The sequence below is a fragment of the Typopeltis vanoorti genome, chromosome 6, assembly GCF_054136105.1.
Source record: "Typopeltis vanoorti isolate ZY-2024b chromosome 6, IOZ_Tvanoo_1.0, whole genome shotgun sequence".
Lineage (NCBI taxonomy): Eukaryota > Metazoa > Arthropoda > Arachnida > Uropygi > Thelyphonidae > Typopeltis > Typopeltis vanoorti.
This window is the reverse complement of record NC_143554.1, coordinates 97,569,384-97,583,246: the sequence shown is the minus strand read 5'-3', so window position 1 is coordinate 97,583,246 and position 13,863 is coordinate 97,569,384. Positions and strand designations below refer to the sequence as shown.

The 13,863-nt window shown below is 32.8% G+C and overlaps 1 long non-coding RNA gene across 1 annotated transcript in view; it reads right to left on the bottom strand.

Moving 5' to 3' along the window:
• The window catches only part of LOC150105738 (uncharacterized), a 177,951-nt gene extending 166,715 nt beyond the window's left edge, over positions 1-11,236 (bottom strand). The window contains exon 1 of the long non-coding RNA XR_016548497.1: positions 11,192-11,236. This is a non-coding gene — a long non-coding RNA (uncharacterized LOC150105738). The remainder of the gene's footprint in view (positions 1-11,191) is intronic.
• Positions 11,237-13,863: the final 2,627 nt, after the last annotated feature.

Below are 13,863 nucleotides of genomic sequence, written 5' to 3'. Positions count from 1 at the left end.
AATTTTTTAAAAATATAATTCCGTGTTTATTGGCAATAAATAATCTCTAAATTCGGTTGTCGTGATACGTGTCACTATATAATAACGTTGTCGCGGAATGCGTATTTTAGAAACTTTCAAATATTCTGAAACATGAGTTGTATATGACTTTCAATTTATAAGATTATAAATAAACAAATAAAGGCTAAGCTTCTTTAAGGTAAGTTATGTTTAAGGAGCTACCGCGCCTTTTTTTTTTATTACCAACCAGTAGGATTAATAAGTTATTTGTTAAAATTTAAATTTGAGGAATAATAAATCAGATATACATGGATAATATAAAGATCAGGATAATAGTGATATTCAAATTCTTAAAAACGAGCAAAAAAAAAAAAAAAGAAGTGGGTTGGGAAAACCACGTGGAAAGTGAAAACCAAATACATAAGTAATGATATATCAAACAGTAGATATAAAATCATATAACAAATTTCGGGAGGCGATGGTTTTAAAGATCATAAAATTCAAAATGATGAATAAACACAAATGAAACGAACAAAAACAGCCCATGGCATGGCACTGTGCTGCCTTTTTTTCGGTGAATTTTTATGAATAACCCATTACGTATTTGTTGGTGTGTGTGTGTGTGTGTGTGTGTATATATATATATATATATATATATATATATATATATATATATATAGAGAGAGAGAGAGAGAGAGAGAGAGAGGGAGGGAGGGGGGGACTAGTTTTTTAATCAATAAAGCTGATCTTTTACTTTTTTTATAATTTAGCATCTTTCTTTTTTGCGTGTTTTCTGAAATCATTTCCTTACTTGTTGATTATATGGTTAGTTTTGTCTAATTTCTACGGCTTCACTAATTCTAATAGTGATTCTCAACACCAAATTTCCTTATCGTATTCTTCAGATGATAAGACGCACCCCAAATTTATGAGACAAATTTTTAGAAAAAATATATTATATCAAAAATATTCACAAACCTTAAATTTCATAAATTATTACCATAACTTGTTCCAGCAGCATTCAGTTCGTCTTCACTGGTCTCGTTACTGTCTGAACTATTGTTATCACTCTCTTCAAAAACGAAGTCGTCTTCAGTACCATCCATCGCGTTACTTATGCCGCATTTTTTAAAAGAATTGATAATCGTCTCGTCTGTTCAAAACCGCACACGCTCGTCCACTAACTACTACTACTGACGCTGGTAAAGTTTTCGTATGTAAATACGAAATATCGGGGATTCCCACATATGGCTCCCATCGAAAACGTGGGAATCCAAGACCGGGTATCACCTACCTTTGAACCATAAGACGCACCCCAATTCTAAGTCGATTTTTCTACGTAAAAAGGTGCGTCTTATGGTCCGAAAAATACGGTAAATTCCATCAATTCCAGGGAGGAATTAGGAATTATTGCCTTTTCGAATAGTTGCCAATAAAAGTTGGTCCAACGAAAAAAAAAAAAAAAAAAAAACTATAATTTCAAATAGTTTGGCCAATAATAACTGAATTATAGAGATAAAAATAATTCAATAATTAGCGCATCACACCTCACGCATATGAACAAATATTCTAGAATTGGTTGGCTCTTATAATTATTTATACACAATACGGTTTGAAAGTCTCCTGTTTTGGATTTTAATTTATAATTTCCTTCCTTATAGAGAGAGAACTGTCGTGATACCCGTATGAAGTATTACTTGTCTAAAATGAGACTGCCATGTCCTCTCTATAAACCTTACTATATTTCATCTATAATCTACCCTTTCCCCTTCAATATACCCTATTCCTCCTATGGGTTTAAATTCAGAAGAAGGCGAGTTCAGAAGCCTTAAGGTAGCAGCCCTACCACTGAACTATTCCATCGTCAGGCTAGTCCCCTGACATGGAGAACATAACCATACTTGTAAGCTGACAGAAAAAGATAATCGGATTGAATCTATGGGAAACGACCCTGGAATGGAAAAGGGAAAACGAAAATGGAAACGACAAAATATAATACACACAGCAAACTGGAATGTAAGAGGAATAGCATATAAAGAAACAGAATTAGACCAGTTATTAAATGAAAGAAATTTTAAAATAGCAGTAATCACTGAAACAAAAAAGAAATTAAAACGAACTATGAGAACTGAAAATTTTAATGTGATATACAGTGGAGTCGACAGAGACATACATAATTTGGATTCATAACTCCCTTTCAAAACAGTTAAAACATTATAAATTATGGAATGAAGGAATAATAGAAGCTAGAATAAAAATAGATAGAGGCTATTTAACAATAATTGGTTTATATGCCCCAGAAGAAGGAAGAGAACAGGATAATATTGATTTTTATAATCAGCTACAAAACATATATAATAAAATAAATAAAAATGATTACATAATTTTAGCAGGAGACTTAAATGCAAGAATTGGAAACACGAAAATTAGTAATAATATAGGAATACATGGAGAACACACTCTAAACAGAAATGGTAAAAAACTGTAGTTTATAATAACCTAAAAATAATGAATTCCTTCTATAAACATAAAGACATACATAAATATACTTGGGCAGCAAGAGGATGGAAATCAATATTAGATTACTTCATATTAAATGAAAAGACATCAAAATTTTCATTAGATGTTAGAGTTCACAGAGGATATGAAATAAGCAGTGACCACTTCCTTGTTAAAATAAAATTAAGATTACCACCTAAATGGCTACAAGTAACAAGAACAGAAAGAAAAATTGAAACATTTGTTTATAAAACTAGACTATTGAATGACACAAATGTACAATGGCTATATGAACAAAGAATTAACCAGTATCTAGATAAAATAAAACAAAATGAAGAAATAGAAAGGCTTAATATAAAAATGATACTAAATGCAGCAGCAAATGAAAGCTTAGGAAAGACCAAAAAATTCAATAAAAGAAAAAAAACTGAAGATCTGGGATGATACAATCAAAGAAATAATCAAAAAGAAAAAAGAAGCCTATCACAAATGGTTAAGAAGTAAAAGATTAGATGATGAAATAGAATATAAAAGAATAAGAGCCATAGCTAAAAGAGAAGTCAGAAAAAGACAGAGAATCATGGAATAAATTTGTTTCCAATTTAGAACATGATTTATATAAAATAAGACCCAATGTATATAAGATTTTGAAACACCTAAATGCAGATACCAAAGAAAACATAAAATTAAACACTGAATTGAAATTAGAAGAATTTCTAAATTACTACACAGAACTGTGGACAGACAAATATTTTAAAAAAGACAACTGACAAACAGTTAACGAAAATGAAAAGGAAATAACTGAAAAAGAATTAGAAATCAGCCTGAAAGAAACAAGAAACGGAAAATCACCTGGAGAAGATAAGCTAGGTTCAGAACTATATAAATACGCAGGAACAAGATTCAAAGGAAGACTCTTATTATTTTTAAATAAAATTTACTCAACTGGTATCCCCCCAATAGAATGGAAAAAGCAATTGTGATTCCTATCTTTAAGAAAGGTAATAGAGATGACCCTAAAAACTATAGAGGTATCAGTATACTAAATTCATGTTACAAAATATACAGCAGAATCTTAAATAACAAACTAATGAAATATTCCGAAAACTTTATTCTAGAGGTACAAAATGGATTTTGAAAAGGACAATCATGTATAGACCCAGCCTTCTGCCTAAAATTAATAATAGAGAAAAGAAGAGAATGTAATTTAGAAACACATATTGCATTTATTGACCTTGAAAAAGCATTTGACAAAGTTAAAAGAAACATATTATTTAACATATTAAAAGAAAGACAAATACCAAATAATATCCTAAAAGCTGTCAAGTATATATGAAAATAATCAAATACAAATAAGATTAAATCATGAGCTATCATATACAAGAGAGATAAACCAAGGGGTCCGACAGGGATGTCCCCTCTCAGCAACTCTTTTTAATATCTACTTAAATGAAATAATAATAAAATGAAATAAAAATTTACATCAAGGAATTAAACTTTCACCTACAGTTAACTTAAACACTCCTCTTTGCAGACGACCAAATAATAATTACAAATTCTGAAGATAACTTACAGAAAGCTATTTTAAATCTAAATGAAATATCCAAAGATTATGGTATGATAATATCAACGGAAAAATCAAAAACTATGGCCTTTAAAGGACAAGATCCAGCAAGAACTAAAATAGTGTTAGATAACAAGATCTTAGAAGGAGAATTCATTTAACTACCTAGGATGTATGATCACTTATGAAAATGAAAAAGATTATAAACATAAAAATTGCAAAATATTTAAAAATAACAGGAGTAATTAACTCTATATTTAAACCAAACCTAGTTCAAAAACAAACCAGGCTAAGAGTATACAATACTCTACCCCTACCGGTCTTAATGTATGGAAGCGAAATCTGGACAATAAAACAAAAAGACAAACAAAGATTAACAACAGCAGAAATGAAGTTTATGAGAAAAACTGCAAAGTATACCCTATATGATCACAAAAGAAACGAAGATATTATGAAAGAATTAAACCAAGAACCAGTAATTGAAAAAATTAAAAAATATAAACATAGATGGATGGAACACGTTCAAAGAATGAAAACAGAAAGATTACCAAAACAAGCCTTAAAGTACAAGCCATTAGGAAAAAGAAAACCAGGACGTCCTCTTAAACGATTCAACGATGACTTCTAAGGCCGGAATAGGCCATACTAGGTCTAAATCCTTGATACGTATGATGATGATGATGAGATTGCTATGTCAGAAGTTTAGCGCGTATAACGTCTATCAGCTTTTGGTTTACATATTCAAGACAAATTATTTTGCCTAATTTTGTCCCTAATATGCCTGATTGCAATCCAAAACTAAAATGACCAAATAAGGTTTAAGAGTTCCTAAATACCAAATTTCATTAAATTCCCTCTCGCCAATGCAGTTCGGAACGTTTAGTAAAATTTGTTAATAAAAATGATTTTATCGAAATTAAAGTTGAACCAAACGGATCACTTTTTTGTGCGCATCCTTAATTTTATTCAATTTTCTCTCATCAGAGAGGAGTTATGATGTATAACTTCTATCCTCTGTTCACTTCAAATAATACTACGCTAAACAAAAATTGAGATAGCTTGGTAAATTTTTGTATTTCAGTACAAAATTTTTCATGAGATTCGCCCATCCAAAGCACAGAACTAATTTTCATACAGATGAAAGGGACAAAAACCAATATTTTGCAAAATGCGCCTGATAGGACGAAACTCAAACTGAAATGTATGCCATATTATATAACCTTGTACACTGTATGATAAGAAAAGGTGAGCCTCTAGGACAGAGTATTTTCCTTATATATACAGTAGATTTTAATCTCTTGCAAGTTAAAAAACTACACAGATCAAGGTTTACTTTATACGCAGTGCCTCTTCTCATGAATTGACTGGTTCGCAAAACAAAACCCACAGCGAGCTGAGAGATGAATTGATGATATAGTACTATTATGTGCAATTAAATTTACAAAAATAGAAATAAAATATATTTATCTGAAATTTTTAGCACCAAACATATATTTAAATTCTGAGGTGAAATGCAGAAGGAGAATTAAAGGTCTGCAACATTTCGATAGAGGATCCAAAAGTTACGGAAAAAAAGTATGATATAATTTAATTATAATTCCAAAGTAATAATTTACAATTTTACTATTGCAGAGTTAAGATTTTCCCGATTCACACTGTATTTCATTATTTTCATAGCTTGGATACTCGAATGGATCCATTTTCCTCCACCAAATTCAGCCTAGTTAATTGGTATATTCAGTACTGAATGTAAACTGAAACGTCTCTCCTTGAAACCAATATGAATAAACGATCTGATGTCGATGTGTGCATGTTTAAGTTGTACATTCTGAGAACGAAGGATAAATTTTTTTTCTTCTGTTGACAAACTTACCAATGAGAAGTTATAAACTTTAAAGCATATATACTGCAATAGGTGGAATGAGGGTTAGATAATCTGGGAACTCGGTACTTGGGATTCAGTATAGTACGTTTAAAAGCCACTTGAGGTTGGGAATTACGGCCAAAACAGCTAAGACTAAGAGGCCAGTGTTCCATGAATCCGTAAATTACAGCTTTTTATGTCAATTTTTTCCCATTAGGCAAACTGGCTAGTTTGCCTGTGGCAAAATGGATGCGCTAGATTGGCTGGCAGCATGAAAAGATATATGAAATAATTTACACTTCTGAAGACATGCAGAATGAGTTGGCATCTCATCGTGGAAAGCTACACTTTGGAGAACAGACTCTACATGCTGCCAACCAATCTAGCACATCTATTTATCATTGCACGATTTTTTTTTCAACACAGCAGCCAGCTGCTATTGTTAGAAATTTTGTTAGTTTCCATAGCTGAGTTGGAGCCATTTAGTTGGAAAGATGTAAGTTTAAATACCGTCTAAGATGCAAAGAACCTTTATCAGGTCTTTTCAATTGAAGATGAGCTAACAGTCTCATTATACCATGAAGGGGAAGGTTTTTTTTTATTCCACAATGATACAAACTGATTACACAGGAGTAATCATCTTATCTTAAATTTATGGTTACAAACAAATAATTTGGGTAGGTTGTGAGCCACTTTTCCGGGAGTTATGGATTAGTTTTATGTGCGTCGAGTGTCAGATGCAGCAGTTTTACCTAACCATTCTTAAATAATGTGACTATGTATGGACCATATTTTTAATGAATACACGCAAATGGTTTTCAGTGCACTTTCTTTAAGTAATATTTTTCGAACTGGGTTGATCTGGATAGTTGCAAAGCTAAGGATCAATATTTAAACAGCAAAGAGTTGGTGATAATTCTAGAATCACATTTTCGCTGTTTTTATAATGCGTCATGTTTATAAATCAGATGGGTTTCGAATGATTGATTGATACAGATTGATTCATCTGTATTATAAAGTAAAACATCATGCTATTTTCATACTTAATTCAGAACCAATAAAAAATACTTCTAATCACATACAGTATTTAAACTACAGATAATTTGACATAATAAATGGCAAAGTCATAGGGCCTTCCTCCTAAACAGGATATTAAGCATACTTATACATTCTTCAATCAAAACAATTTAAATCTCAAATGAAGGAAATGATATCTCTGTACGTTTTTTTCTGTTAGATTTAAGTAATCTCTCCTGCCAATTTAATGTGTTGAATAACAAAATTGTAGCAGAATATAGATGACTGGTTGAGCTTTTCATCATCAACAATAAAAGAAAAATATATACAAAGTTCAAAAAGCAACATGGAAAACATCGTTATGAAAGAAAATTCTCTGAATGGAGCAGCCACAGTTAAAAAAAAGTCTTCCTTTCAAGGACAGGCTCTAGGTTAATATGACCTTATGGCTTCTTGTTGTGTCATGCCACTATCAATTTTATGTTACGATAGAATTTCCTATGTAAGAGAAAACACTCCATGCTGTAGGCGAATGTCAAGGACTACGTTGTTTTCATTTCTTAAATAATATGTTGCTTATTAATCTTTAAATATTACATCAGTATATATTAGAAATTATATAATTTCCGAATCGTATTTTAAATTTAAAAAAGTATATCCGATATAAAAAAAAGTTTATAAAAAGTATATCCCAAATATGTTTCATATTCGGAAGACTCAACGATGGAACTAATTTTTTTATCCCACGGCCAACTTTCAACGGACCTTTAAATAATTAATAAGCAGTAATAAATAATATTGTATTTTGAGAAACTTAGTCGCTTTTGATGATCGCAATAGCACTGCGTCTTGTTCAGCAAACTGCCGTCACATAGGGTTTTGCTCTCCACCCTTTATAACTGAATATGGAGGTGCTTCTCTTTTGGCCACTTACCGAGTATCAAGGTAGATGACCTAAACTATTCAGAATTTCCTTCGTAGGGAGTTCTGTTTTATTGCTTATCCTCCAAAACATACTACTTAACTTCTTCAGCCTCTAAAAACTTGGTATCTTTTTCCGCCTGTACAGGTTCTGATTCCATCTAATTTTAATTTAGAATAGTGTTCTTACATTTGGGAAAGTGTACCAAAAACCTCCTTAAAATTCTTGATGCGGTTTCGGAGAGGGAGATTCTAATTAATCCTCCCCAATAGCTATTTCAGATCTTTTTCTGCTTTATTCCTTTTCTGCAGATACTTTTGATCCCTGTGGGTGCAGTTCCACTGAATCCATTGTGATTCATCCCTCCAATTTTTATTAAGCCTATAATAAACACAGCCCAACTACAAACCATCTCTTTCTAGTCTTTCATTCCCTCTGCTTCCATTCTCTGAAACAGGCTTCCTCAATAAGTTTTCACCAGAGGCTGCAATCGCTAGTTATTCAAAAAAGAGCAATGAATTTCTTCTTTTTCTCTCTTTATCCGTGCCCACATACATATCACTAACATGCTATGGGTTCTGCAACCTATCATGTGCGGACTGACATATTTTTGTATGTTTTACACCTTCTTTCCTTTGAAGGCTTCCTTCTACTTCATCCATCATATGCGATTTGATATCACTGAGAATTACTGAACATTTTTATTCGTGATACTTATTTTGACTTATATTAAATTAGCTCAGTAGAAGTCACTGAGTGATCTTCGTGTCACCTATCCTAGGCCGAAATTTAGAAATTTAAGATAATACTTTGCTACATCTGGCTGACTAGAAGGTAAAACCGTGATTTTTTTAAAAAAATATCTTTCAACAACTAGATAAATATGACTTATTTTCTTAGTACTAAGATACTTCAAAAGGCAGAGGAAGAAGCCATAGCTAAATTATAGATAAATGCATATTTTTATTTGCATTTGTCTGTGACGAGAAGGCTATCAGAGGGTGGAAAGAAAGTTGAAAGTCGAATAGAGGTTCAATCCAAAATATCTGAAAAACGGAGAAGGTAGAGAACCTAACTGAACATTGCGAACAGTGTGGGAAATGATGAAAATCTAAGTATGCAAGAAAATTAAAAAACAATCTAGAGTTCAATTTTAACATTAAATGGAGATTTATTTTATAATAAAATAAATATATAAAAATACAGAAAGATAAAATCAATAATTAAAGTTCGTTTTACGGTACGCTAGTCTTATCATTGTCAGATGATGGACTATTAACGAGTACATCTCTTATATTAAGAGATGTACTCGTTAATATACGAGTACATCTCTTAATATAAGATATGTACTCGTATATTAAGAGAAGACCTTGGTAAAGAAAAGTAGACAGTGCATTATTTTATCTAGTTTCCGATGAAAGTTCGTGGAACTGTGATAGATCTCGTGAGCGACAATTTCTGAGCAACGTGAAATCTGATTTCGTTGTTTTGATTCAAACGTGAGGAATGGGAGGCGGGATGCTACATTATCTTTAATAAGCAAGATCTATCTAACAGAACCAATTGTAGAACAATAGAGGCCTCGTTACATCCAAATATGCAATAGAATTAATAAAACAACATTGTAGAATAAGAATGTGTCAGACTGTTTAAATTATTTCTTAGGTTGTGTAGTCTGTGTGTGGTTGAGAACCTTATAACTTGAATATTTAAAAATATACAGTCCTGATATCCATATGAGAATTTGATTATTTTCGAAGTGCTAAATTTTTCTAGGGTGCGGGGAAATAGTATGGTTTTGTGGAGAGTTTATTATTATTATTACGGGCAGCTCCAAGGAGTCCTTAGACTCATCGAGGGAGGCCCAACATCATGTCAAGAACAACTATTCAACATTCACACAGTATCTATCATACTTCACCTTGAACTCATTTACAATCATGGCCCCCACAACAGACTCTGGCAGCTTATTCCACTCGTTTACCACTCTCCAAGTAAAAAACCTAGCTCTTAACACCCTTGCTAACCACACTCTTACCAAGCATCTATGGATGGCCCCTAGTCCTCCCACCACCACCAGTCTTATTCTCAAAAATATCTTCTGAATTAATCTTATAGAAACCCTTCAGCAATTTGAATGTCTTAATCATATCACCCCTTTTCCACCTATTAACCAATTTCTGCAGCCCACAAATCTTCAACATGTTCTCATAATGTTCATTCCATAGTCCTGCTATTATCTTGGTCACTCGTCTCTGGATCCTCTCCACCTCCCCCCCATCAAGAAGAAACCCTGGCGCCCATATCTGGGCACAGTAGTCTAGATGGAGTCTTATCAAGACTCGATACAAAGGAACAATAACCTGCTTGTTTCTGCTCGTTAAAGTGTTTTTCAGCAACCAAGTGATTTGATGAGCTGATTTTGTCACTTTTGCGATGTGTCCCCTAAACTTCAACTCCCTATCCACAAACACTCCCAAATCCTGGCCTCGTCAATCTCCTGGAGTACAGTTCCACCAATGTGATATACTGCTGCTAATCTTTTCACCCCCAAATGCATAACCTTACATTTTTCCACATTAAATTGACATCCATTCTCCTTAGCCCAGTCCTCCAAACTATCCAAATCATCCTGCAAAATATTGACATCCTGAGCATTCACTATTGCCCTACCCAACTTCGCATGCGATTAAGTAGTGTGATTTCCTGCTTTAAGGCTATTCTTTAAGATTAATACAAATCATTTATTACATACAATTCAAAGAGAGCGATTTTTATATTCTATTGTATGACTACACTGAATATTAATTGCAATAATGTGTATGTGTTTATAAATATAACGTATTTCATAGTTTCAAATATAAAAGTTGTCCACCGAATTAGTAAAAAAAAAAAAAAAAAAAACATCAACGCTATGTTTGTATCTGGGGGTACTCCGACGTACTTACTTGTGGTGACCGATTTTTCCATTGTGCCATGCTGCTCATAATAACATGAGGTATTGTTCTTTGGAATAACCTCGCTTCGTGTATACTTTCTGAAAATGTGTTTTAAAAATTTCAAACCAGTTGTGATTAGCTGATTTCAGATTCTGATTTCTTCTCCCCCCCCCACCCCTCTAATATTTGCCTTACAGTATCAGAATACTACATGAAAAATCGAACATCTTTTGCGTTTGTAATAATTAACTTCTGTGGCGCGAACCCATAAGGAACGGTTGTTTATCATCCAGATACAAGGTTACCCTATTTTACCGTTATTAGTTTAATGCATTTTAAATAAACAACAAATCATTTGACATAGATGAATAAGAAACCGAACCTACCTCTCCTTTCCATGTGTATATATATAAGAGATGTCACAGTTCGACAAAACTGGTTATTTAAAACTCACTATATCAAGCTACACGAAATTACGCACTTCTATATGTTTGTCATAGGTATCCAAAACTGAAACGAAATAACTTTCCTAGTTAGCTTCATGAATATGAAATTTAAATTCAGAACTACTGAAAGTACTAATGATAAAAACTATGATAAGACTCACAATGCATATATTGTATGCATTGTAACGGGTCTAATAAAACCGAACAAATATAAGGTGAAATAAATTATGAAATCTCCCAAAACAATATGAAAAGATAAATCATAGCCAAAATTTTGTCGCAACTGTGCTTTTTTGTTTGAATTTTTTTTTTTCTGTACATTACAAAAATACTTCCACTTTTGAAAATAAACTGACAAACTACAACTAGCATGTACTAAATTAAGTGTATGAAAATAGCACATTAAATACATATGAAGCCTGACAATGACGCGTTACAAATGAATGTCATTTTTTTACTATTAACAGTTTTTGGTATTGTAGAAATATTAATAAGTCTTCAAGTGATTCTTTGATATACCGATGCATGCGCTTCTGTACGAGAAAGTCTATTGGCGGCGAGAGCCTTTTGTTTAGAAATTGGCAATCAGCGCCAAGATCAGCATATTTTTTCTGTTAACAGAAGTTCCTTTTCATACTGTGTTAAAGTAATTGTATTCACTTCTAGCAAAATGAAATTGGCGTCGAGCAGTCTACGCAGACAGACGAAATTTTGAAAATTGACTCTAATTTATCTCACGATGTAGAGGGAAGCTGTATTAAGATGTCTTAAATTTCAACCTGGTGTAGATTTTAAAGCAAATTTTGGTTCAAGGAAGAGTTCCAGTCATCAAGAGAATTGATTTGAAATTAAATGAATTAAATATGCGAAATCAAACCGGAATTTCAGAGGAAGAAAAGTTGTGAAGAGAAATGCAACGAGCAGTTACGTGAAGAATATAAAGTTAAAGCTAGGAAAGTTAGTAAGGAGAAGGAAATTAGAATATGAGAATGGCATGACGATCCAAGAAAATTATCCAAGTAGGTCTTTTGTCATGTGGCTAATATGAAGAGAAACCTGACACTTTCGTCCACATCGTTGGGGGAGGAAGGTGGTCATGTGATTGAAGATACAAAGTTGTTTAATGATCACTTCATCAGGGTATTTTATTCTGGAAGTAAGGAGTTCTTCTCCTTAAGGAGTGGGGATAACAGATCAAGGATTGAAAACAAATGAAATGGATGTACTCCAAATACTCATTATTCTGATTTGACAGGAACGATGTTTTATCAGTTTTAAATGAACAATCTAAGTTAAATGAATTGGGTTCTATGAAAGACCACCCAGAAGAGCCGAAAGATGATAAAATAGTGAATCTGTATCAGGATGATGTTAATCACTCTCTCATCCTGGTGTAGATTTTAAAGTTTGTTTATGGAAATCAGTATGGATTTGTTTTAGCAATCTGATCACGTTTTATAGTAAAACAACAACAACAATAGAAGTTAATGCAGGAGTGCATATACTGTGATTTTTCTAGATTTTGCTTTTGCAATGTTGCCTCCGCATGACAAGCTGATATTTAATTCTCAGTGAATGAATTTAGATATCAGGTTAGTGAACTGGATTGAAAATACAATGGAATGGTATCAAAGAGGTATTATATTGGAGAACAGTATTAAAGAAGATGAATACAAATGAAATACATACAGTTCCGTATTGGGTATTGCCCTATAATCCGTTTAGAACATCGCTGACAAAAGTTGAACAGTAATGCTGTAGTACAGAGCTCTGAAAAACTCCACTGGAATGATGCTGACTGAATCTGCAGGAAGTTGACGTAAGAAGATATTCCAAAGGTGATGAAAAACTGAATTATCGAGACGGATGCTGATCAGGGATAAAGTGGTCTTCTGTATACGAGAAGGCCACAATTTGACTACTGTCCACCGATTTGGTTATCCAGATTTCGAGAAAATAATTTGCCTGGAGAGGATACGAAGGCAGATAATAAAGGTGACATTCGGACTGTAGAACGTTAGTTCCGAAAGAATGAAAATGTTGATATGAGTGAAATAAATGAATCAAGCAGAACGCGAGGGGGGGTGATAAGGAACGACAATGAAAGCCAACAAGAAAATAAGTGAACTTCTTGTATGGAAAATAGTGGGTATCTGAACAGTGGTAAAGGGGATGATGGTGAATGAGTTTTGAAAGTGTTATGAAACCTCCCGTGATGGATATATCTTGACTGCATGGACTAGTGATATTAATGAACTGATTAATTTCGGACAGTTAATACTTTATGGATCAAGTTAAAATTAAGTATTTACTTTGAGTTTCACTATAGATTTTTTATTCTTTTATTTTAATGTGAACCCTATCCATGAAAGGTTGTAAAGCTATTGCACATTAGTACCATGGGTAGAAGACCAAAACAAGAAAGAAAAAAACAAGAGATCTTTTCAAAAAGATCAGAGAACTAACAGGAACGTTTAGTGCCAAGGTGACAATATTGAAAAGTAAACAAAAAGGGTATCTTACAGAAGCTGCAGACATCAAAGAAAGATGGAAAGAGTATACAGAAGCCCTTTACAGAAAGGACTCCAAAATTAAAAGTGAGAAATTTGAAG